Source organism: Pristiophorus japonicus, chromosome 4 (assembly GCF_044704955.1).
Source record: "Pristiophorus japonicus isolate sPriJap1 chromosome 4, sPriJap1.hap1, whole genome shotgun sequence".
Taxonomy (NCBI): Eukaryota; Metazoa; Chordata; class Chondrichthyes; family Pristiophoridae; genus Pristiophorus; species Pristiophorus japonicus.
In genome coordinates this window covers 276,705,854-276,730,130 of record NC_091980.1, presented here as the reverse complement: position 1 = coordinate 276,730,130, position 24,277 = coordinate 276,705,854, and the positions used below count along the sequence as shown (strand labels likewise).

Genomic DNA, 24,277 nt, shown 5'->3' with positions numbered 1-24,277 from the left:
ATGTAGTTTCCAGGCCATCTATTGACCCAGTGCCAGGTATTAGTTCACTTCCATTCATAGAGACAGATACTGGCATCCTGCAGCCATCAAGCTCATTTCACCTTCCACTGGTGAAACATTTAGAATGTTCCCCACAGTTAGGAAGTAGAAGACACTTTTACAAAGGAGAAACACTAAAGTAAAACACTGAACATACCTGCACCACAGACTGTAAAAGTTAATGAAATTTGAGTCTACTAGTACTGTAATATGTTGTGACAGCTCATGTGGGATGAAAAAGTGTCTTCTGAGACATGGCTGAAAGAAGGGCAGGAATGGCAGCTCAACATTCTTTGTTACAGGGTTTTCAGACGTGATAGAGAGGGGTAAAAAAGGAGGGGGGGGGGTCACAGTATTAATTAAAAAAACAATTACAGCTGTGAGAAGGGATGACATCTTAGAGGGATCATCAAACGAGGCCATATGGGTTGAACTGAAGGACAAAAAAAGTGGTGATCACATAACTGGGCGTGTACTATAGACCCCCAAAGAGTCAGAGGGAGATAGAAGAACAAATATGTGGGATAATTGCTGTGAAGTGCAAAAACTACAGAGCTGTAAGAATGGGGGATTTCAACTACCCTAATATTAACTGCGAAAAAGGTAGTGTGAATGGTACATAGGGTACATAATTCCTAAAATACATTCAGGACAACTTCTTTAGCCAGTATGTAACAAGTCGAACAAGGGGGGCGGTTCTGGACTTGGTTTTGGGGAATAAAGTGGGGCAGGTGGAAGGGGTATCAGTGGGAGAGCATGTTGGTGGTAGTGATCATAATTCAGGAAAGCAAAGACAGCATATGAAAGAATGTTGGCAGGTAAAATCAGGGAAAACCCAGATGTTTTACAAATACATTAAGAGTAAGAGGACAACTAAAGAAAGAGTGGGGCCTATTAGAGACCATGAAGGAAATCTGTGTGTGGAGGCAGAAGATTGGGTATGATTCTAAATTAATACTATGCATCTGTTTTCACAAAAGGGAGGAGTGATGCAGACTTTGCAATGACGGAGGAGAAGTGTGAACTATTGGATGAGATAAATAGTGAGAGAGGAAGTATTAAGGGGCTTAGCAGCTTTGAAAGTGGATAAATCTCCAGGTCCGGATGAAATGTATCCCAGGCTGTTAAGAGAAGCAAAAGAGGAAATAGCAGAGGCTCTGACCATCATTTTCCAGTCCTCTTTGGCTACAGGTGTGGTGCCAGAGGATTGGAGGACTGCTCATGTTGTACCATTGTTTAGAAAGAGATAAACCGAGTAACTACAGGCCAGTCAGCCTAACCTCAGTGGTGGGAAAATTATTGGAAAAAATCCTGAGGGACAGGATAAATCTTCATTTGGAAAGACATGGATCAATTAAAGGACAGTCAGCATGGATTTGTTAAGGGAAGGTCGTGTCTGACTAACTTGATTAAATTTTTCGAGAAGGTAACAAGGAGGATCAATGAGGGCAGTGCTTATGATGTAATGTATATGGATTTTAGCAAAGCTTTTGATAAGGTCTCACATGGCAGACTGATCACAAAAATAAAAGCCCATGGGATTCAAGGCAAAGTGGCATGTTGGATCCAAAATTGGCTCAGAGACAGGAAACAAAGGGTAATGATTGATGGGTGTTTTTGTGACTGGAAGGTTGTTTCCAGTGGGGTTCCACAGGGCTCAGTGCTGGGTCCCTTGCTTTTTGTGGTATATATCAATGGCCTGGACTTGAATGTTGCGGGTCTGTGGTTGATAATGAAAAAGAAAGCTGTGGTCTGAAGGAAGATATCAATGTACTGGTCAGGTGGGCAGAACAGTGGCTAATGAAATTCAATCCGGATAAGTGTGAGGTAATGCATTTGGGGAGATTGAACAAGACAAGGGATACACATTAAATGGTACGACACTGAAAAATGTAGAGGAACAAAGAGACTTTGGGGTGCAGGTCCACAGAACTCTTTTGGGAGGAAACTGAAACATTAATCCTTAAATCGTGTCCCCCCCCCCCCCCCGATCTGGGGGGCACACCAAACATTTCCAAGGCCCTTTTTTTTTTTTTTGGTTTTATTTGTGTTTTTGTTTTTTTTTAAGTTTTATTTTTGGGCACTAAAATCATATATATATATTTTTATCCTCCAAGTGCCCCCTACAAAAGGGGAGGGGGACACTAAAACACCGGCAATTAAAACAAATTAAACTTTAAAACATAAAATCAAATTAAAATTTGGTTGCCGGGCGTGATGATGCACTCCAGTCCCTCCGGTGCCCACCTCTCGCGGAAGGCCGCGAGCGTACCGGTGGACACCGCGTGCTCCATCTCCAAGGACACCCTGGCGCGCATGTACGTGTGGAAGGCAGTCAGGTTGAACGACCCCCTCGACCGCCCGCTGCGTGGACTGGCTGATGGCACCCTTGGCCGTGCCCAGGAGCAGTCCTACGAGGAGGCCCTCGGACCTGCCCGCTCCCCTCCGCACAGGGTGCCCAAAGATCAGGAGTGTGGGACTGAAGTGCAGCCAGAATTTCAGGAGCAGCCCCTTTAAATAATAAAACAGGGGCTGCAACCTCGTGCATTCAATAAAAACATGGAACACGGACTCTTCCAGACCGCAGAAATTGCAGGCGGCCTGGGAGCCCGTGAACCGGCTTAAAAATTTATTGCACGGCACTGCTCCGTGCACCACCCTCCAGGCCAAGTCCCCGATAAACACTGGGAGGACTCCCGCAAAGAGTGCCCTCCATCGGGGACCCCCTCCTCCTCCGGATGGCAAGATGGTACGCCATGGCGTGTCCGGACGGCAGGAGAGGATGGCAAAGTTGAGAGTGTGCAGGAGCAGCCCGTACAGGAAACCCCTCCGCGCGGAACTGAAAGGCACGGAGGGGATTTCCTCGAGGCGGCTCAAGTTGTGAGGCGCCGGCTCCCGAGGGAGGTTCCGGGGTTTGGCGCCGATGAGGAATTCCGTCCGGACGGGGGTCAGTTCGGACGGGATCTCCCCACGTGCTTGAGCCTCCTCGATGCACCGAACGGAGTCGGGGCCCAGAGCTGTTTTTAGCGACTCGATGGCCTCGGCCGCGCGGCGGACGTTGGCAGAATTTAGGCGCCGCGCCAGCGTGTCTGGCGCCATCCAGCCCGCTCCTCCGCCATCGAGCAGGTCCCTGACCCTGGTCACCTCACCAGCCACAGCCCTCTCGTTCGACCGCCATCTAAAACCTCGGTCGTGGAGGTACGGATTCCCGAGCAGCGGCTCCTGCAGGACAGCCATCACTCCAGCCGGTGGAGAGCTGCGCTTGGTGGAGACTTTGTTCCAGACCCTGGTGAGTTCCTTGTAAAAGACAGGCAGCTCCTGGAAGGCGGTCCTGACGCCCCCCAAGCTCACAAACAGGAGCTGCGTGTCATAGTTGAGGCCGTGCTGCTGGCGGAAGAAGTACGTCGCCAGAGCACGCCACCTGGGAGGGGGCTTGACGTAAAGGTATCTCTGCATGGTCTGAAGACGGAAAGTCACGAGCTGGGTGCTGACTTACACCAACGACTGACCGCCCTCCCCAAGCGGGAGACTCAAGACCGCGGCAGAGACCCAGTGCTTCCTGTTGTTCCAGAAGAAGTCCACCAGCTTCTTCTGTATCTTGGTGACAAACGCAGGAGGAGGGGTCAAAGTCACCAGCCGGTACCACAACATGGCGGCCACCAGCTGGTTTATGACTAGCGCTCGACCCCTGTAGGACAGCACTCGGAGCAGTCCTGGCCAGCGCCCTAGGCGAGTGGCGACCTTGGCCTCCAGCTCTTGCCAGTTCGCCGGCCAGGCTTCCTCGTCGGGGCTAAGTTCGACTCCCAGATAGAGGAGGTGGGTCGTGCTCCAGGAAAAAGGCTCCTCCGGCAGGGAGTCCACCCGCCACTGACCCACCAGGAGTCCGGAACATTTCTCCCAGTTGATCCTGGCGGAGGATGCGGCCGAGTAAATCTCCTGGCACTCACGCATCCTCCGCAGGTCAGCAGGATCCTCTACCTCGAGGAGCACGTCATCGGCGTAAGCCGAGATGACGACCTCCACGCCCGGCCCTTGCAGAGCCAGTCCCGTCAACCTCGTCCGCAGGAGGCGCAGGAAAGGCTCCACGCAGATGGCATATAACTGGCCGGACATGGGGCATCCCTGGCGCACCCCTCTCCCAAAGCGAAGGGGCGCCGTCAAGGACCCGTTAACCTTTATCAGACACTCCGTGGCAGCGTACAAAAGTCGGATCCGGGCGACGAAATGCGTCCCGAACCCGAAAGCGCGCAGAGTTCCGAACAGATAGTCGTGATCCACCCTGTCGAACGCCTTCTCTTGGTCAAGAGATAGGAAGGCGACCGACAGACCAGCCTCCTGGAAATGATGGATGAGGTCCCGGACCAGATGGATGTTATCGTGGATTGTCTGGCCCTGGACCGTGTAGGACTGGTCGGGGTGGATCATGTGGTCCAACACGGCGCCAAGGCGAGCAGACATCGCCCTGGCGAAGATTTTGTAGTCCGTGCTGAGGAGGGAGACCGGGCGCCAGTTCTTAAGGAGGCGGAGATCGCCCTTCTTAGGCAGCAGGACGATGACTGCCCTGTGCCAAGAGAGGGGCATCTCCCCGGTCGCCAGACTTTCCCCCAGGACCCGCGCGTAGTCGCCCCCCAGGACGTCCCAGAATGCCCTGTGGAACTCCACGGTCAGCCCGTCCAGCCCCGGGGCTTTTCCCCTCGAGAGCCAGGTGAGGGCGCCGGTCAGCTCCGCCAGGCTTAGCGGAGCTTCCAAATTTTCAGCGCCCTCCAGGCCGACCTTCAGCATGTCCTCCCACAAAACTCTACGCGCTTCCTCGCTGGACGGATCCGGAGAGAACAGAGCCCCGTAATATTCACGGGCCCTGTTGTTGACGCCCTCCGGATCCGAGACGAGAGAGCCATCGTCGGCCAGCAGCGTCAAGAGCTGCTTACGGACACTTTGTCTTTTTTCCAGCGAGTAGAAGGGGGAGCCGCGGTCCAGATCCCGCAGGAACCGGATCTGCGACCTCACGAACGCGCCTCGGAACCCGAAGAGCTGCAGGTCCTTCAGTGCGGCCTTCTTCGCTTCGTACACCATCCGCAGGGCCGGGTCCTCGACAACTTGACCGAGACGGGCTTCCAGGTCGAGCACCTCTTTTTCTAGGCGCCCGACCCTGGCCGCCCGCCTCTTGGTCGACCCCCTCGCGTACTCTTGACAGAAGACGCGGACGTGAGCCTTGCCCACGTCCCACCATAGCCTCAAGGAGGGGAAGCCCCCCTGCTTCCTTCTCCAGTCGGCCCAGAAACGATGGAACGAGTCCTGGAACCTCCAGCAGCTGGTTGTTAAATTGCCAGTATGCGGACCCCGTCCTCGCGCGGAGCGAAGCGAGCTCCGCCCACACCAGGTGGTGGTCCGAACACGGCACCGGTCGCATGAAGGCCGCCGGGACGCAGGAAACGTACGCCCGAGACACGTAAAGGCGGTCGACTCTGGACCATCCTACTCCAGGCCTCACCCAAGTAAAGGCGCTGGAATCGGGATGGAGATTTCGCCAGACGTCCATCAAGTCGAAGGACCCGACCAGGTCCCTCAACTTCTCCATCGCCGTCATGCTCTGCGGGGCACCTCGAGGGTGCAGTTAAAATCCCCCCCGAGGACAATGCAGTCGCCGACGTCGACGGAGCCAAGAAGAGTGGACACTTCTTTGAAGAAGCGCGTTTGCTGCGGGCCGGGCTGAGGGGCGTACACGTTCACGAGATGGAGTGGCACGTCCCCCAGGCGAACCGTTACGTGCAGCAAGCGGCCTGGCATGGGCTCCTCGACCCCCAAGATCTCCAGCTGAAAATGCGGGCCCAGCAAGATGGCCACCCCACTAGAAATGGCGGTGAGGTGGCTCATGCGGACCTCTCCTTGCCATTCCAGGAGCCAAGTGGCTTTGTCTCCCGGAACGGTGTGGGTTTCTTGCAGGAAACACACCGCATATTTCCCCTCCCGCAGGAGCGAAAAATTGTTAAATCTACGGTGTGCCTCTCTGCCGCCGTTGATGTTGAGGCTGGCTATGGTTATCTTCATGACAAAAGCATAGTGCAACCTCTACCTAACCTATTGTGGGGGGGGGGAGTGGAGTCGTTTGTTGACCTCCACTCCTTCAGTAGCCCAGCGAGGAACCTTTTGAGCCGGCGCAGCTCAAGGCCTTGCGCCTTTGATAAGGGCCCGCCCGCGGCCATGGTTTTAGCTGCGGCGCGGACGGACGCGATGAGCAGCGCCGGCTCGAACCATCTTTCCAGGGCCAGATGGGTTCGGTTGCGGCGACCCTGGCTCTGGACCAAAAAGTCCCGGAGTTCCTTTGCAGGAATGAGGGGGGACTCAGCGGCAGGCACGAGGAGATCCACCGCCTCACTGGCGATGGACTCGAGATCTTCTCCCTCATCCCCCACCGAGTCCCCGTCCCCCTCCGGGAGGTCGCCGCCAGCAGCCGGCCCGGTCACTCCATCCAGCCCTGGCTCTGCCCCGATCCCACCCCCAGGATCGTCGGCAGAGGAGTCCCCACTGGACTCTTTTAAAAACGGTGCTGGGTCAGGAAGCAACAGCGGAAGGGGTTCCTCCTCCGCCCCAGGAGCCGGGGCACCCGGAGAGACCCGGCCAAAGAAATTCTCCAGGTCCTCCAAGTACCCCAGCTCCAAAGTAGGGGGCGAGGGTTGGTGTTCTTCTCCCTCCCCGCCGCCACCCCCCGGCCCAACGTGTACAGATTCATTAAAATTGTTAATACTGTGTATTTCTGCCGAGTCGAGCAAGTCCCGGGGGAAGTTGGATATTGGCTGGGCGGGCTCCTGTTCGGCCTTTTCGGCCCCGCCCGCCTCAGTCCCCGGGACGCCCGACCCGGCGACATCGTATTCCTCAGCTGGCCCCACGCCCCCCACGACAGGCAGATCTTCCACGCCATCCCCGGGAGGCAGAGGCTGGGCAGCCTCGACTGTCTCACCCTCCCCGGGGACAGACTCCTCTCGCCTACAGCGCAGTTTGGGGGCGCTGGTGAGGGACGCGGGACACGCGGCGGGCACCGACTCCTCCGCGGAGGGATGTTGTTCCCCCTCCGCCTCATTGGAGCGGCGCCTCCTTTTGTTCCTGGGGGTGCGCGGAGGCAGGGAGACCTCCATGTCTGCCGAGGCCTCCCGCTCCGCCCCCCCCTTTTTCTTATCTTGCCCGCGCCCGAGCCCCTCTGTGGTATTGGTCAAGGGCTCGGGCACGGGCTCAGGGCACCCCGCGCTCGCCGGTGACGGGGTTGGGCTGAGCGTGGTGATCAAATTGTCTGGCGCACTGAGGGGACCCGCCTCGAGATGTTTCGCCTTCCTCCGCGCCTTCTTTCCGATCGGACGTTCTCCCTCCCCGCTGCCGGAGGCCGTGAAAACAAAGGCCCCCGACGATGCCCGCGCACCCACAGCTCCCGGCACGCGGACGCAACTAGGGGGAGGAGTGGCGGCGGCGCCAGCCTTGGCCGCCCTCGGTTATTTGGCGGCCTTGGAGGCGGGGCAGTTCTTGCGAATGTGCCCCACCTCCCTGCAGGCATGGCACCGCACGCCGTCCGACGTCCAGAAGACGCGGTAGGCAGTCCCCTCGTGCACCACATTAAAATTGCCCTCCGTCGTCTCTTCCCGCGCCAGCCGGACAAAAAGCTGGCGGCGCAAAGAGAACACGTGGCGCAGGCTGCTCTCCCTGAGGCCGAGCGGTATGGGGTTGATCCCTGACCTTACCTCCCCCAGTTGGTGCAGGTGAGGGAGGAGGAGCTCAGCGGGAACAAAGGGCGGGACGTTTGAAAGGATGACCCTCTGCGCGGTGGCCTCGAGAGGGTCCACCGGCAGGAACGTCCCGCCCACCGTGAGCCCCTTTTCAAGGGCCAGGGACACCGCCCGCTCCGGCCCCAGGAAGAATACAGCCTTCCCAGACATCTTGGAGGCTGCGACAATGGCCGAGGGGCCGACTACCCCAGCCATCGCCCGCACGCACTCCTCGATGCTCATTGTGGGGTGAGTGTAGCTCTTGACCCCGTTTTTCTTAGTAATTAGTCTGAACGGTGGCAGGGCAGCAGGAGGCGCAGGAGGCGCCGTGGATGCAGACACCGCCTGCGCATAAGTCTTAGCTGGCCCTGCCGCCGGCGTGGATGGAGTCGCCATCATGGGGTCCCTTTAAGGTCTACACCCACCCCAGAGTCACAGGCCTTAATGGTCTTTAATTGGCCTAGTTTGAATTTATGAGCAGAGGAGCTCTCAATGAGGCACACCTCTCCCCTAGTTGACAATTGGGGAGGGGCCTTGCTCCCTCTGCTCAGTTGTCTTAATTGTTTTTCCAATTAAGGAGGAAAGGAGCTCTCAGAGAGAGAGGGGAGAGACAGAGAGAAGGACAGAGAGAGAGAGGGAGGTGGGAAAGATGGAAGCTGTGAGGGCAGGTCTCCCCTCACAGCGATGGGTGGGTGTTTTTCTGGGGCGCACTCCCTAGATGATGGAAAACAAAGCAAGGCACAGTCTTATGGAATGGTCTTCGGGTGGGAGGAGAAGATGTCTTCACCTGGGACAGCTGGAGCCACCCAGGCACACACTCCCAACGATGTTTAATAGGGTGATTAGTAAATCTTCAGCCAGGTAGCTCCAGCTATCCCAGGCTAGGCAATGGGGGAGGGGTGCTTCAGTGGTGTGTGGGGCCTAGCTGTAAGCAAGACCCCCACACACACTTCCACACACACACACCCCCCGCGATGTTCCGGGCCTCTAAGAAAATCTTCTTTTCTCCCCCCACCAATAAAACAATGTCTTTCGGGGAATGCACCAACACCCACCTGTAGAATGTTGTAGAATATCCCTCCTTCCACACAGGTTGTTGCTCTTTTCCCCCTCTCTCCAACTCTTTGTAGAAGTAAATAAAGTTGTTGAATTTTTCAGCTCTCCTCCTCTCCCTCTGGATGTTGAGTTGTAGTAAGCCAGCCCCCTCCTCCTCTTCCTGGGCTGGTCTCAGGGCTCACTCCAGACTTTCCAGGCAGGAGCTTTTGCAGCAAGCTCCTTCTCTCACAGTAACAGAGCTCCAACTGAATAGGCCACGCCTCCAAAGCTCCACCATTGGTCCACAGATCGTTGAAAGTAACAGGCCAGGTGGATAAGGTGGTTAAGAAGGCATATGGAATACTTGCCCTTATTAGTTGAGGCATGGAATACAAGAGCAAGGAGGTTATGCTTGCACTGTATAGAACACTGGTTAGGCTGCAGCTAGGGTACTGTGTGCAGTTCTGGTCACCACATTACAAGAAAGATGTAATTGCACTGGAAAGGGTGCAGAGGAGATTTACAAAAATGTTGCCTGAAGAATTTTAGCAATGAGGAAAGGTTGGAGATGCTGCGTTTGTTTTCTTTGGAACAGAGGAGGCTGAGGGAAGACCTGATCGAGGTGTATAAAGTTATGAGGGGCCTGGATAGAGTGGATAGGAAGGACCTGTTTCCCTTGGCAGAGGGGGTCAACAACCAGGGGGCATAGATTTAAAGTAATTGGGGGAGGTTTAGAGGAGATATGAGGGGAAATTTCTTCACCAGAGTGTGGTGGGGGTCTGGAACTCACTGCCTGAAAGAAACCCTCGCCGCATTTTAAAAATACTTGGATGTGCACTTAAGGGGCTGGATTTTCAGCTGATTTGCGCCCTATTTAGCGCTTGGGCGGCTCGCAAAAATGATTTTTTTTGGCATCATACGAGGCGCACAAGATTTTACGCCCAGGCGAATTTTCGGCAATGGTTTTGCGGCGGCTCTAAAACATAGCGCCAGCCTGTTGTTTTCACCGTTTGAATGGCGTAAATCATCGTGGATCGCTGCATTTGTGCCCTGGGCGTAACTTTCGAGCATATCGCCCGATTTAGCGTCTGCCCGGGAACCCGCAATCAAAAAGCAGTCGAACCCAGGGCGCACCAGGCACTAACGGCGCCATCTTGGTAATTGAGGAGAAAGTTGGACTTCTAACTGATTAAAAGCATTGGCAGAAGAATGCTGTGTTACCGCATATTTTTGATTGTGAAGTTTATGTGAGTTTATAGTTTGTTTTAAAGGACGTTTAAGGACACTTTAAAAGATGGGGGCATACTATGTCAGCCATTAATCCTGGCTGCTATATTTATACGGCGTCGAGCTGGAAGAAGGCTGATTGATGATCATTTTCAATGTAATCGCAGAGGTCGCAGACGTATGGGGTGGAGGTCTTACCCCCCACGAGTTTACAGGGAACATCGCTCAAAGCTGCAGCTCTCTGAGGGACAGTGCAGTAGAAGACTGCACTTCTGAAAAGAGGTGATCACAGACCTACAGCCTACCAGCAGCAACAGGGCTGCACTGCCTGTCGAGGTGAAGGTGACTGTGGCACTTGCCCTCTATGCCTCCGGCTACTTTCAGGCATCAGCGGGGGACAGATGCTCTAACTCGCAGCAAGCTACACATTGCTGCATTTGCTAGGTGACTACCGCACTGTACGCAGGCAGGATGGACTGCATAAACTTCCCGATGACCAGGAGACCGAAAATGAGAGGACTGTAGGTTTTGGACGAATTGCTGGCTTCTCCAAGGTTCAGGGTGCCTTTGACCATATGCACATCGCCCTGCGAGCACCTTTAGAAAATCCAGAGCTTTACCGAAACTGAAAGGGATTCCACTCCATGAACGTACAGATCGTCTGCGACCATACTCAGCACATCATGGCAGTCAATGCCCAATATCCAGGGAGCATCCATGATGCTTTCGTCTTGTGTGAGAACAGTGCCTCACACATGTTCCAGCATCAACCACAAGGCCAGAGCTGGATGCTGGGGGACAAAGGCCTTGTCACCTGGCTCATGACCCCACTCCGGAACCCTCAGACAGAAGCTGAGCATCACTATAGCCATGCAGTGACATGCAACATCATCGAACAGACAATTAGATTGCTCAAGCAGCACTTCCGATGCCTGGACCAGTCTTGAGGCTGCCTACAATATTCCCCTCAGCAGGTCTCTGAGTTCATTGTGGTGTGTAGCATGCTACATAACCTAGCCATCATGAGGGGACAGGAATTGCCAATGGGGATTGCAGGACCACCTCACCAGAAAGGGGCGGGAGGAGGAGGAGCCTGGCGAGGAACCCATGCCACCACCAACCCCACCAGAACCACAGGGGAGGCATCATGGAAATTATACTGCTGCAAAAACCTTATATCAGCAGTTCATAATTGAACACTTTGCTTGAAGAGTGAACGGCACGTTTGACCGTTGCCTGGCCACTCTATCCCACTATGTTGACTATTTCCCCTCTTATTTTGCAAATGAGACATTACACAGGAATGGTTAAGGTGAACAAAAGAATTTATGAAACATTGTAAACTTTTATAACTTTGTTAACTTAATTTTGAAACTTTGAAATTTTAATAAAATAACATAAATTATCTGTATCCAGCAGTGTGATTATTCAACAACATTATAAACAACAGAATGCAGAACAGAATGCAGCATCCCCTGACCCACTAACTTTTACCACCGGCTCTTCCCTCCTTTACCCTTATCCCCCTCCCTCGCCTGCTGCTCCTACCCAAATGGCATCAAGTTACCGTGCAGCAAAGTTGCCAGGGTGCTGCTGTGTTGGGGGGAAAGACATTGGAGATGTCGTCTGGGGACGTACTGGACCAGCTCGTGGCGTAGAAGGCTCAGCTTCTAACTGGCGAGCCTCGTGATCGGCGTCGCCAGTCACAGGTGGTGTGGGTCTGGGTGTGCTAGTGGGGAATGCAGAGAGTATGGTGGAAGGGTTTATGGATTGCATCACCTGCCCAAGCTGAAGCAGAGCTTGTGCCTGTGATGCGCCATATTCGGCAAGGCTTCTCGCCACACTCTCCGGGACTCCAGTGTCACTGGAGGAGGCCACCAGCCTCATGTAGGCACTGATGGCCTCGCAGGTTTCACGGCTCGCACTGACAATCTGCGACCCTCCCTCTGTAATGGTCGCAGTGAAACTCTCGATGCTCGTGGGAATCCTACCCAAGATATCAAGGAGCTGACGGCTGAGGTGGATGCTCTCCCTGGACAGTCCCACCATGTCCAGTTCCACGTCTGCCTGTCAGCAGACCGACTTTGCTGATTCACTCTACGGAGAGATGGCATATAGGATTTGATCCCAGAACTGCGTTGCTGCACGCCACTAGTCCCAGGAGCTTCCGAGGTCTCAAACCCCGAAAAAGTTACATCATCGTTCTCAGACTATGTGATTGCAGATGATAAACGAGGTGTAGATTGCATCTGCCCCAGAGTCGGCTGATCTCTGAACTCGTCCTCTTCCTCTTCCTCCTCTTCCTCCACATGATGGCCTGACGTGGAGTGTTGCCTTGACGGATGCTGAGGCTGAAGCTGGTCATCTGGAAGTAGAAAGCAACAGACGAGTGGTTCGCAGCAGGGGAGGGGACAGGGTGACATGAGGAAGGTTGCATAGGACAGGCTCATTTGAAGGACCGCCGCTACTCCACTATATCTAGTCCAGAGACACTGCATCACATTGCCCCAACCATAGGCCACAGATACTGCATCACATTGCCCCAACTCAGTCAGGGAGTGTGCAAGACTTACCCTCAGTATCCGAGCCGGGGTCAGCGCCCCTAGTGATGGTTACCGGACCTGAGACGCCGATGAGGCCTGCCACTCTGTCCTCGAGGTCGGTGAGTGGCAGCGCCTGAGGCAGGTCGCCACCTATCCACACCTGCTCACGGTGCTTATGTGACTTCTTTGCCTGCAAAGATGAAAATGGGAATGGTTACAAGAGGGTCCATCTGCTCTTGTGGCACACAAAGATAGCCACCAAAGCACTCATACTATACTGTCTAAATGTAATGTCCTCTATTTAATGGCCTTGGAAGGTGCACGTGGTTCATCAGGAGGACATCGAAGTGCGGAAACATCTTATGAGATCTCAGAAAGCAATCTTATTAATGTGTAAAGATCATTCATGGAAAATAGGGTGGCAAACTAAGCCTACCTATGTATCGTGCACTTTAGGAGGCAACTCACAGAGTGCTGAGAGACAGCAACAGCATGAGAACACCCACAGACTGCTGACAGGCACCAAAAGCATGAGAATAAACAGTGTGTCAGATTTATCATTGCAGTAATGAAAGAGTGCATCAATAAAAATTGTACTCACTCTAACGACCCCCAAAGATCATTGCATTTTTTTCAGCACTGTTTCCCCACTCCTGGCCACTGTGTCTGAGGTAGGGACCTCCTCAATGATTTCCCTCCATATTCGATTAAAAATGGCTGGCAGGGGTCTAGATCCACCCCTCCGGTATAATTCCTGCCACTTTTCTCCCCACATTCCCCACGAGAGCTTCATTAGCCTCCTGGCTAAATCACCTGGCAAGCTGTCTACAATCCTCCTCCTCCATGATCAAAATCGAATTTTAAAATGGCTGTTTCAGCCCCGGGTGCGCTGCATTTGCATTTGCGATTGAACAGCAGACCAGAAGTGCGGGAAGAAAAAAAAAAGAATTTGTGCATGCGCAGAATGGCCGATTTTTGTAGTGCCAAAACTTTCGGCTCCGGCACACAAATTGTGTGGTGCAATACCGGAGTTAGTGCTAACGCTCCTCGTGAACTTTCATTTGGCGAAAGTTGCACACTCCGGCGCTAATGCTAACCCGGCGCCATATTTTTGATTTCGCCGCGATTTGCGCCCAGAAACGTGCAAAATCGCAAAAATCCAGCCCAAAGTGCCGAAACCTACAGGGCTACGGACTAAGAGCTGAAAAGTGGGATTAGGCTGGATAGCTCTTGGTCGGCCGGCACAGACGCGATGGGCCGAAATGGCCTCCTTTTGTGCTGTAAATTTCTATGATTCTATGAAATACAATAAGTAGTTGGGGAGAAATGCTGTTGTTTTCGTACACCTTGGTGTACAATGTTTTTTATTAGCCAGGGTATTAGGACCTGCGCAGACAGTCCGTGTACATTGAGTATTGCACACACTTAAGTAAGGTGTCATCTATTAGAACGTGCTCTTGCTGAGTGAATGATTGGTTGTGCTGACACCTCATCTGGATCCTGGTTGGGGCCCTCTCCTGCCATTGGTTGAGGTTCTTTCTCTTTTTCTGACTGCTCCATGCCAATGCCCCTTTGCAGGATAATGTTGTGTGGGGCACAACATGCTTTATTAATCCTGGATACTTTCACTAAGCTGTACAGTAAAACTTCCCTGCTTGGTTATGGCATCAAGACCTTTGTTTTAACATTCCAATGGTTTGTTCCATCAAGACCTAGGTAGCTGAGTGGGCCTCATTGTATCATTCTCTAAGTCACATCTATGGGTGTCCCAAAGGAAATGTGAGCTAGGGCTCCAGTAGATATCCTTGGGCCCCGAGCAACTTTCATACCATGCAAATGAGACAACTATTATACTCTGAAAAAAGTGACAGAGAGAATGGCAGTGGAAGTTTTTATATTCTTTTTGAGTAATTTGCCCAATTTATTATATTAAATGGGACTAAAAAGAAAATGAATCAAACCCTGGACTTAATCATATCCTCCTCAACAATGGCTTCCCTTTTACAGTGGCTCTCCTAAAAGAAAACTATTGCTAATTTTAATTCAACCCATCAAATAAACTAATCCCTAACACACAACTACCTTTTCTCCAGTCTATCGAGCTCTCGTACAGATGGTTTCCATACTAATGTGAGATTCTCTAGACATGTCTTTTCTAAACGTCTGGGTGATCAGCTCAGATTTCCCTAAACAGGATTTCCACAGACAATTACATCAACTAAGCTAACTTGACAAGGAGTTGTGATGATCATCTAAACTGGCAACAAATAAGATAATCTAAAAGGCAACATTTTGTGAAAGCTTTCTCAAATCATCATAATTGGTCAAAGGGAAAGTTTGCTCCTGGCCAGGCCTGATTGTAAGGAGTGGTCAGCTTTCCCTTCTGGCCTTATACGAGCGGTTTTGAATCGCTCCCACACCCTTGGTTCGAGACTCTGGAATTACGAAGGGATTATGACAGACTTGGACAGACAATCGGTTTAAAAGTAGGAAGCGGGTATGGCTTTATTGTGTTTAAAAGGAAGTAAAAGGCACACCTTTAATAACACACACAGAATAGTAATACCAATACACACTGAGGGGTACAACACATTGAATAAATTGTCAACATACAGCCTGTGGGGAAAAAAATACAGCTTAAACTCTAAATGGGGTAAAGAGAAGAATGCAGATACATTTACACAAGTTATCCCAGCCTCCCCCTCCCAATTCCTCTAACCAACTAAGTTATAGCTCTGGGGGTTCAAGGGCTATGCTCACCAATCCCTTTTGACAGTTGCCGGTGAATCACGGTTTGGGGGTTTGCTACACTTGGCCTTCTAGGCGAGCTGTACCCCGGACGGGGGAGAGGAATTCGGACTGCGTAGTCTTCAGTTGGGGTGAGTCCGTTGATGCGGTAAGTTGCGTTTTGGATGTATGGGGTAAGTACCCACTTTCTTTGGTTAGGAATAGTTTTAATTAGTCCTTTTAGGTAATTTCTCACCCGTTGGTTGTTCAGAAGTAGATTGTAGAGTGGAAATAAATGTCGATTCTTCGGTTTTTGCTGAGTTGGTTTCGGTTGGCTGTTTCACTGGTTGTGATGGCCCGGGTTGTCAATTTGGTTGCTGACAACCTTCCGTTTCGTGGGCCTCATGCTCGGTCGGTCCTTGATGATTTCTTGTAGTTTTCTCCACTACTCCATTTCTTCACTCCCCACGTCCGGCTGCTTGTGTTCTTTTCCTTGTAAAACTGAGAATAGATATACCCCAAAAAGGCTTCCTTATCTCCCACAAAATCTGGCCCAGCTCTTTGTTTCAAGGGAGCTGCTCATTAGTTTTGAGCTCTCTTCTTTGTCAGAATTTGTCGGGCTCGTTCAGCAGTAATTTGATTATGATGTGTTAATGTGGAAAATCACCTGTTGGCATTGTTGAAGCAGTGTTTAAACTCTTGGGCCGTTGGGCTGGGCCCGTGATTTCTATAGGTCTATTTGCACATGCATACCACTAATGGTCTCCGGTGATTAGCCTGATAGCGCTTGATGCACTTATTGTCACTAGGGAGCGAATTTTTATGTCTCACAGTTCTTGTTAGTTATCGATTGACTCATTCTCCCAGACAAATTAAATTAGCTCCAATATCCAATTCCTAAGTGAAGACCCACTCTCTGTTCTGGCAGTCTCTTCCAAAATGCTCCTTTAGAGATCTTAAACTTGTAAAGCTCTTAGGTTTCTTCCTCAGAGTTTTTCCTAGGATACCAAAATGTTCATCGAGTTCCAAATTAAATTCCCTTTCCTATGAGTCCAAATGCTGGGGGGGGGCGGGGGGGTCTCCATGAATGTATCCCCTTTTATCTCCTGCAGGCCTCATCTGCCCTTTTAAACTCATTTGTGTCTCGAAGTTTTTCCTTCCATTTTAAAAGTCCAGAAAGGGATTCTTCTCCTCTGCAGGGAAAAGGTACAAGGAATCTTTGCGAAATATTGATAAATTCTACATGATCAACATTCTACAAAATTGGTTCTTAAATTCAGTGACATACACATGATTATGATTTTTACTTTTCTGCTTACTTAGTCCTTTTTACCTTCAACACTGTACTCACAATTGAATCTTCCATACCAGTTCAATCAGATACAAGTAATCTGTTAATGCACTTCCATCTATCCTCTCTTTCAAAGCAGTATAAAAACATAAGAACATAAGAATTAGGAACAGGAGTAGGCCATCTAGCCCCTCGAGCCTGCTCCGCCATTCAATAAGATCATGGCTGATCTGGTCGTGGACTCGGCTCCACTTACCCGCCCTCTCCCCGTAACCCTTAATTCCCTTATTAGTTAAAAATCTATCTATCTTTGACTTGAAAACATTCAATGAGCTAGCCTCAACTGCTTCCTTGGGCAGAGAATTCCACAGATTCACAACCCTCTGGGAGAAGAAATTCTTTCTCAACTCGGTTTTAAATTGGCTCCTCCGTATTTTGAGGCTGTGCCCCCTAGTTCTAGTCTCCCCGACCAGTGGAAACAGCCTCTCTGCCTCTATCTTGTCTATCCCTTTCATGATTTTAAATGTTTCTATAAGATCACCTCTCATCCTTCTGAACTCCAACGAGTAAAGACCCAGTCTACTCAATCTATCATCATAAGGTAACCCCCTCATTTCTGGAATCAGCCTAGTGAATCGTCTCTGTACCCCTTCCAAAGCTAGTATATCCTTCCTTAAGTAAGGTGACCAAAACTGCACGCAGTACTCCAGGTGCGGCCTTACCAATACCTTACACAGTTGCAGCAAGACCTCCCTGCTTTTGTACTCCATCCCTCTCGCAATGAAGGCCAACATTCCATTCGCCTTCCTGATTACCTGCTGCACCTGCAAACTAACCTTTTGGGATTCATGCACAAGGACCAATTGTGGAGCAGTGGAGGCGTGTCCTGCTCAGTTGGATGAGTGAGCAGTGAGAGAAGGAGCTATCAACTTTTGCTCCTGTTTTGGAAGGCCTTGAGAGCCCTGAGACCAGCCCAGGAATAGAAGGAAAGGGCTAGCTTGCTACCCATTCAACATTCGGAGGGAGAGGAGGAGAGCTGAACAATTATCATTTATGACAACTACAGAGAGTTGGAGAGAGGGGGAAAGAACAACCTGAGGAAACACCATCCAGTGTGGAAGGAGAGAGAGTCATTTCCACATCTTCGACAGGTGGGTGTGTTTTGGTGCATTCCCCAATAGACTTTGTTGTATCGGTGGGGGGAGGAAAGAAGATAACTTGAGGGCCGGAACATCGCGGGGGGTGTGTGTGTGTGGAAGTGTGTGTGGGGGCCTTGCTTACAACTAGGCCCCACACACAATTGAAACACCCCTCCCCCTCCATTGCCTAGCCTGGGATAGCTGGAGCTACCTGGCTGAAGAATATTTAATCACCTATTGAACATCGTTAGGAGTGTGTGCCTGGGTGGCTCTAGCTGCCCCAGGTGAAGACATCTTCTCCCCCCACCTGAAGACCACCCCAAAGACTGTGCTTTGTTTTTTTGCCATCTGGGGAGTGCACCCACCCATTGCTGTGAGGGGAGACCTGCCCTCGCAGCCTCCCTCTTTCCCACACCACTCTCTCTATCTCTATCTCTCTCTCTCTGTCTCTCCCCTCTCTCTCTGAGAGCCCTTCCTCCTAATTTAAAAAAAAAACAATTAAGACACTGAGCAGAGGGAACAAGGCCCCTCCCCAATCATTAACTAGGGGAGAGGTGTGCCTCTTTCAGGGCTCCCTCTGTTCAAACACCAACGAGGCTAATAAAGACCATTAAGGCCTGTGACTTTGGGGTGGGTGTGGCCCTTAAAGGGACCCCGTGATGGCGACCCCATCCACGCCGGTGGCAGGGTCAGCGAAGACATATGCGCAGGTGGCAACCGCTTCCACGGCACCTCCTGCGCCATCCGCTGCCCTGCCACCTTTTCAACTTATCACCAGGAAACACGGGGTCAAGAGCTACACTCACCCCACAATGAGCATTGAGGAGTGCGTGCGGGCGATGGCTGGGGTAGTCGGCCCCTCGGCCATTGTCGCGGCCTCCAAGATGTCTGGGAAGGCTGTTTTCTTCCTGGGGTCGGAGCGGGCGGTGTCCCTGGCCCTCGAAAAGGGGCTCACGGTGGGCGGGACGTTCCTGCCGGTGGACCCTCTCGAGGCCACCGCGCAGAGGGTCATCGTTTCAAACGTCCCGCCCTTTGTTCCCGCTGAGCTCCTCCTCCCTCACCTACACCAACTGGGGGAGGTAAGGTCGGGGATCAACCCCATACCGCTCGGCCTCAGGGAGAACAGCCTGCGCCACGTGTTCTCCTTCCGCCGCCAGCTCTTTGTCCGGCTGGCGCGGGAGGAGACGACGGAGGGGAACTTCAATGTGGTGCACGAGGGGACTGCCTACCGCGTCTTTTGGACGTCGGACGGCGTGCGGTGCCATGCCTGCAGGGAGGTGGGGCACGTTCGCAAGAACTGCCCCACCTCCAAGGCCGCCAAACCACCGAAGGCGGCCAAGGCTGGCGCCGCCGCCACCCCTCCCCCTAGTTGCGCCTGCGTGCCGGGAGCCGTAGGTGCACGGGCATCGTCGGAGGCCTTTGTTTTCAGGGCCTCCGGCGGGGGGGAGGGAGAGCGTCCGAACGGAAAGAAGGCGCGGAACAAGGAGAAACATCTAGAGGCGGGTCCCCTCAGTGCGCCAGAAAGATTGACCACCGCGCTCGGCCCAACCCAGCCACCGGCGAGCGCAGGGTGCCCTGAGCCCGTGCCCGAGCCCTTGAACAACACCGCAGAGGAGCCCGGGCGCGGGCAAGAAAAGGAAAAGGGGGGGGCGGAGCGGGAGGCCTCGGCAGACATGGAGGTCTCCCTGCCTCAGCGCACCTCCAGCAACAAAAGGAGGCGCCGCTCCGTTGAGGCGGAGGGGGAACAACATCCCTCCGCGGAGGAGTCGGTGCCCGCCGCGTGTCCCGCGTCCCCCACCAGCGCCCCCAAGCAGCGCCGTAGGGGGGAGGAGTCTGTCCCCGGGGAGGGTGAGACAGTCGAGGCTGCCCAGCCTCTGCCTCCCGGGGATGGCGCGGAAGATCTGCCTGTCGTGGGGGGCGTGGGGATCGCGGAGGAATGCATTGCCGCCGGGTCGGGCGTCCCGGGGACTGAGGCGGGCGGGGCTGAAAAGGCCGAACCTGAGCCCGCCCAGCTATTAATCAACTTCCCCGGGGAGTCGCTCGACCCGGCAGAAACACAAATGAGTGGATTTAATGAAACTGTAGATGCTGGGCCGGGGGGTGGCAGCGGGGAGGGGGAGAAACACCCACCCTCGCCTCTTGCTGTGGAGCTGGAGCACTTGGAGAGCCTGGGGATTTCCTATGGCCGGGTCTCTCCTTGTTCCCCGGTTCCTGGGGCGGAGGGGGAACCCCTTCCGCTGTCATTTCCCGACCCAGCACCATTTTTAAAAGAGCCCAGTGGGGACTCCTCTGCCGACGATCCTGGGGGTGGGATCGGGGCAGAGCCAGGGCTGGTTGGAGCGGCCGGTTCATTTGCCGTACCTTGTGCGGTCAATGGGCCGGCTGCTGGCGGCCACCTCCCGGAGGAGGGCGGGGACTCGGTGGGGGACGCGGGTGAAGACCTAGAGACCACCGCCAGCGAGCCGGTGGATCTGCTCGTGGCCGCCGCCGAGACCATCCTCATTCCTGCAAAGGAACTCCGGGACTTTTTGGCCCAGAGCCGGGGTCGCTGCAACCAAGCCCGATTGGCCCTGGAAAAATGGTCCGAGCCAGAGCTGATCAAGGGGTCCGTCCGCGCCGCCGTTAAAACCTTGGCTGCGGGCGGGCCCTTGACAAAGGCGCAACACCTTGAGCTGCGCGAGCTCGAGGGACTCCTCGCTGGGCTGCGGAGGGAGCGGAGTTCAACAAAAGACTCCGCTCCCTCCCCCACAATAGGTTAAGGTAGAGGTTGCACTATGCTTTTGCCATGAAGATAACCATAGCCAGCCTCAACATCAACGGCGGCAGAGGGGCACGCCGTAGATTTGACAATTTTTCGCTCCTGCGGGAGGGGAAATATGCGGTGTGCTTCCTGCAAGAAACCCACACCGTTCCGGGAGACGAAGCCACGTGGCTCCTGGAATGGCAAGGAGAGGTCCGCATGAGCCACCTCACCGCCATTTCTAGTGGGGTGGCCATCTTGCTGGGCCCGCATTTTCAGCCGGAGATCTTGGGGGTCGAGGAGCCCATGCCAGGCCGCTTGCTGCACGTAACGGTTCGCCTGGGGGACGTGCCGCTCCATCTCGTGAACGTGTACGCCCCTCAGCCCGGCCCGCAGCAAACGCGCTTCTTTGAAGAGGTGTCCGCTCTTCTTGGCTCCGTCGACGTCGGCGACTGCATTGTCCTAGGGGGGGATTTTAACTGCACCCTCGAGGCGAGGGACCGCTCCGGTGCCCCGCAGTGCATGACGGCGATGGAGAAGTTGAGGGACCTGGTCGGGTCCTTCGACTTGGTGGACGTCTGGCGAAATCTCCACCCCGACTCCAGCGCCTTTACTTGGGTGAGGCCTGGAGTTGGATGGTCTAGAGTCGACCGCCTTTACGTGTCTCGGGCGTACATTTCCTGCGTCCCGGCGGCCTCCATGCGGCCGGTGCCGTGTTCGGACCACCACCTGGTGTGGGCGGAGCTCGCTTCGCTCCGCGCGAGGACGATGTCCGCGTACTGGCACTTTAACAACCGGCTGCTGGAGGACGTGCGGTTCCAGGACTTGTTCCGTCGATTCTGGTCCGACTGGAGAAGGAAGCAGGGGGGCTTCCCCTCCTTGAGGCTATGGTGGGACGTGGGCAAGGCTCACGTCCGCGTCTTCTGTCAAGAGTACGCGAGGGGGTCGACCAAGAGGCGGGCGGCCAGAGTCGGGCGCCTAGAAAAAGAGGTGCTCGACCTGGAAGCCCGTCTCGGTCAAGTCGTCCAGGACCCGGCCCTGCGGACGGTGTACGAAGCGAAGAAGGCCGCGCTGAAGGACCTGCAGCTCGTCGGGTCCCGAGGCGCGTTCGTGAGGTCGCGGATCCGGTTCCTGCGGGATCTGGACCGCGGCTCCCCCTTCTTCTACTCGCTGGAAAAAAGGCAGAGTGTCCGTAAGCAGCTCTTGACGCTGCTGGCCGACGACGGCTCTCTCGTCTCGGATCCGGAGGGCGTCAACAACAGGGCCCGTGAATATTACGGGGCTCTGTTCTCTCCGGATCCGTCCAGCGAGGAAGCGCGTAGAGTTTTGTGGGAGGACCTGCCGAAGGTCAGCCCGGAGGCCGCCGAAAATCTGGAAGCTCCGCTAAGCCTGGCGGAGCTGACCGGTGCCCTCGCCCGGCTCTCGAGGGGAAAATCCCCGGGGCTGGACGGTCTGACCGTGGAGTTCCACAGGGCGTTCTGGGACGTCCTGGGGGGCGACTACGCGCGGGTCCTGGGGGAAAGTCTGGCGACCGGGGAGATGCCCCTCTCTTGGCGCAGGGCAGTCATCGTCCTGCTGCCTAAGAAGGGCGATCTCCGCCTCCTTAAAAACTGGCGCCCGGTCTCCCTCCTCAGCACGGACTACAAAATCTTCGCCAGGGCGATGTCTGCTCGCCTTGGTGCCGTGCTGGACCACATGATCCACCCCGACCAGTCCTACACGGTCCCGGGCCGGACAATCCACGATAACATCCATCTGGTCCGGGACCTCATCCATTGTTCCCAGGAGGCTGGTCTGTCGGTCGCCTTCCTATCCCTCGACCAAGAGAAGGCGTTCGACAGGGTGGATCACGACTATCTGCTCGGAACTCTGCGCGCTTTCGGGTTCGGGACGCATTTCGTCGCCCGGATCCGACTTTTGTACGCCGCCGCGGAGTGTCTGATTAAGGTTAACGGGTCCTTGACGGCGCCCCTTCGCTTTAGGAGAGGGGTGCGCCAGGGATGCCCCATGTCCGGCCAGTTATACGCCGTTTGCGTGGAGCCTTTCCTGCGCCTCTTGCGGACGAGGTTGACGGGACTGGCTCTGCAAGGGCCGGGCGTGGAGGTCGTCCTCTCGGCTTACGCCGATGACGTGCTCCTCGCGGTAGAGGATCCCGCTGACCTGCGGAGGATGCGTGAGTGCCAGGAGATTTACTCGGCCGCGTCCTCCGCCAGGATCAACTGGGAGAAATGTTCCGGACTCCTGGTGGGTCAGTGGCGGGTGGACTCCCTGCCGGAGGAGCTCAGGCCTTTTGCCTGGAGCACGACCCATCTCCTCTATCTGGGAGTCTACCTTAGCCCCGACGAGGGAGCCTGGCCGGCGAACTGGCAGGAGCTGGAGGCCAAGGTCGCCGCTTGCCTAGGGCGCTGGACAGGACTGCTCCGAGTGCTGTCCTACAGGGGTCGAGCGCTAGTCATAAACCAGCTGGTGGCCGCAATGCTGTGGTACCGGCTGGTAACTTTGACCCCTCCCCCTGCGTTTGTCGCCAAGATACAGAAGAAGCTGGTGGACTTCTTCTGGAACAACAGGAAGCACTGGGTCTCTGCCGCGGTCTTGAGTCTCCCGCTTGAGGAGGGCGGTCAGTCGTTGGTGTGCGTCAGCGCCCAGCTCGCGACTTTCCGTCTTCAGACCCTGCAGAGATACCTTTACGTCGAGCCCCCTCCTAGGTGGTGTGCTCTGGCGAGGTATTTCTTCCGCCAGCAGCGCGACCTCAATTATGACACGCAACTCCTGTTTGTGAACTTGGGGGGGTGCCAGGACCGCCCTCCGGGAGCTGCCTGTCTTTTACAGGGAACTCATCAGGGTCTGGAACAAAGTCTCCACCAAGCGCAGCTCTCCGCCGGCTGGAGTGGCGGCCGTCCTGCAGGAACCGCTGCTCGGGAATCCGTACCTCCACGGCCGAGGTTTTATGTGGCGGTCGGAAGAGAGGGCTGTGGCTGGTGAGGTGACCAGGGTCAGGGACCTGCTCGATGGCGGAGGAGCGGGCTGGATGGCGCCAGACACGCTGGCGCGGCGCCTAAATTCTGCCAACGTCCGCCACGCGGCCGATGCCATCGAGTCGCTAAAAACAGCTCTGGGCCCTGACTCCGTTAGGTGCATCGAGGAGGCTCAAGCACGTGGGGAGATCCCGTCCGAACTGACCCCCGTCCGGACGGAATTCCTCATCGGCGCCAAACCCCGGAACCTCCCTCGGGGGCCGGCGCCTCACAACTTGAGCCGCCTCGGGGAAATCCCCTCCGTGCCTTTCAGTTCCGCGCGGAGGGGTTTCCTGTACGGGTTGCTCCTGCACACTCTCAACTTTGCCATCCTCGCCGGCCGTCCGGACACGCCATGGCGTACCATCTTGCCGTCCGGAGGAGGCGGGGGTCCCCGATGGAGGGCACTCTACGCAGGGGTCCTCCCACTATTCATCGGGGACTTGGCCTGGAGGGTGGTGCACGGAGCAGTGCCGTGCAATAAATTTTTAAGCCGGTTCACGGACTCCCAGGCCGCCTGCAATTTCTGCGGTCTGGAGGAGTCCGTGTTCCATGTTTTTATTGAGTGCACAAGGTTTCAGCCCCTGTTCCATTATTTGAAGGGGCTGCTCCTGAAATTCTGGCTGCACTTCAGTCCCACTCTCCTGATCTTTGGGCACCCTGTGCGGAGGGGAGCGGGTAGGTCCGAAGGCCTCCTCGTAGGACTGCTCCTGGGCACGGCCAAGGGTGCCATCAGCCGGTCCAGGCAGCGGCAGTCGAGGGGGTCGTTCA

General features: G+C 54.6%; 1 long non-coding RNA gene across 1 annotated transcript; it reads right to left on the bottom strand.

Annotated features, from left to right (window-relative positions):
* Positions 1–11,359: 11,359 nt before the first annotated feature.
* On the bottom strand, positions 11,360–15,847 carry LOC139262363 (uncharacterized). Its single transcript, XR_011592955.1, has 3 exons — positions 15,356–15,847; positions 12,626–12,785; positions 11,360–12,417 (listed from the first exon to the last, which is right to left on the bottom strand). It is a non-coding gene; the product is annotated as an uncharacterized lncRNA (long non-coding RNA).
* Between the last annotated feature and the right edge of the window lie 8,430 nt (positions 15,848–24,277).